We start from the raw sequence: 2,500 nt of genomic DNA on the forward strand, positions 1-2,500 counted from the left end.
CCAATTAATGTCTGCAGTAGTGAAGTCTCCCATTATCACTACATCGCTATTACATATAGCAGACATTTCTCGAAACAGAAGGTTATGTAATCTGTTAATGGGCAAGTTCTGTCCATGAACTCCTGTTCAGGTCAATCTAACCCAGTCATCTTCATTCTTACGTCAGTCAGTTCATGTCCTCTGATGCCGTGATTGCCTTGATCCCGGCAGAGATAAAAAGCGCCGTGATGACACTGGAGACTCGAGGAGCAAAGCAAATGACAGAACCGGGAGAAAACAAAAGAGAGCGAGAGAGAGAGAGAGAGAGAGAGAGAGAGAGAGAGAGAGAGAGAGAGAGAGAGAGAGAGAGAGAGAGAGAGAGAGAGAGAGAGAGAGAGAGAGAGAAAGAGAGAGAGAGAACATCAGGAGTAGGTCAGGTAAAGTCCCGTGGCGGTTTAAATGACAGTTAGTTTGCAGTCTCATGCGGCCATTCTATCCCTACACTTACAATTTAGTTTACTCACCTGTCGCAATGCGCATGACACCAATACACCAAACACATGCATGACGAAGGAACACGGCACCCTGTGCATGTATACATCGACTTCAAAGGAGACGGGGCCAAGGAAGAAAGCATTCGAAATGCGACAAGAGGAATCCTGACGGAGTACATTCGACCCTCGGACGTTTCAGCCAGGAGTTGGGTGGTACGGGTTGAAGGAGGGGGGGCTTGGGGGGATCCGGGGTCAAGAGGAGGGGAGGTCGTCAGGTCGAGGCGAGGAGAGGGACAGGGGGACACCGATGAGGTCAAGGAAAGGGCGTGTAAGGTGATGGGTGAGGTGGTAGATCTGAGGCGATGACATTTTGTTCATGTAAAACATTTTTGTGTACCCGACAAACGGGGGAAAACCGGTTGATCAAGAGAAATAGTAGGGAGTGGGAGACAAGTGCGTGAGGAAGTAGAAAGGTGATCTGTGTGTCAAATCTGAGTGGTTTATTTATATATATACATACATATATATATATATATATATATATATATATATATTTATATATATATATATATATACGTAAGGTGTTGAAGGATTTTGTGTAGAGAAATATTTAATCAAATCTTTCTACACAAAATCATTCAACACCTTATTTGTATGGGCTTGGGCTTATTAACTCACAAACCAAATCATGTATACATATACATATATATATATAAATATATATATATATATAAATATATATATATATATATATATATATATATATAGGTATGTATATATATACATGCATATATATACATATATATATATATGTATATATATACATATATATATATATATATACATATATATATATATACATATATATATATGTATATATATACATATATATATATATATATATACATATATATATACATATATATATATATACATATATATATATATATATATATATATATATATACATACACGCACAAATATTCATACACGACGGATGATATGAGCGGAGGTGTGAAACCAGATCAAAGGTTAAGATGAAGACCGACAGACATTAATGAACAAGAGTGACCGTATCACGAGTGTAGTAGGTAACTCGACTTAACTTTATTTCGCTTGTTTATTGAAACCAGATGGTTTGCGAGCCTGTCTGGAAGCTTATCGAGGTTAATACACCCACTGTGACAAAACAAAAGTAAAGTGAAAACCTTTTGATTCTCCGTAAGGCTGAATGAAGAAAAATGTACGAGTAATTATGACACATCGATTTGATATTTATATAAAAGAACATAAGACCACGGAGGTAATTCTTGTTCAATTGTGTCAAATGCCCAAGGATTCTCTTCGGCTGTGACCCAGGAAATGACTTGAAATGAAATGAATTCAACTCTTCCTAAAGAGAGATTTTATTTGATATTATTCGGATTCAATCATATATACAATAAAACACAATACACGTAAGACTCATATTATACATAGCAAATACAATTGTATATCCGAGGATGGCACAGAAAGTCAAAAGACTTATTTCCACTGTGGTCCTCAACGCTCCCACGTCCCAAAATCGTTACTTGAAACAGAAGAAAAATGAAATAGAATAAATAGATTTATATATAAAAAAAATGATAAATAACATACCAATTTCCCACCATATTATTATTTTGGCAGTCACCATATTATTTTATTCTGATTGCCGTCAGGCGATTTTATTCTGCCACAGTAGCTTTGGTTGCCAAGAGGCTAAGGTCTCTGGCGTAATTTGGCAATTAATGGAAAATATGAGAAATTGCTTCGGGTGATTCACTGGATGGTTGGGAGGTATACAGGATGGCTGATGACGTCACGGACAATTGGGTGATTAACGAGCGAGATGGTGGTCGGATGGAAGGGGAGAGACTAATTAAAGGGAGTTGTGGTTCGGGTCCCTGTAGTGGAGACGCGTAGCAAGGTCGAGCTATGGCTGTAGATCCAAGGTGACCTATATTACCACTCCGGAGGACTTTACTCAGTGACCAGATTCCCACGAG

Source organism: Oratosquilla oratoria, chromosome 16, assembly GCF_046742065.1.
Source record: "Oratosquilla oratoria isolate Oo_2021 chromosome 16, ASM4674206v1, whole genome shotgun sequence".
Classification (NCBI taxonomy): domain Eukaryota; kingdom Metazoa; phylum Arthropoda; class Malacostraca; order Stomatopoda; family Squillidae; genus Oratosquilla; species Oratosquilla oratoria.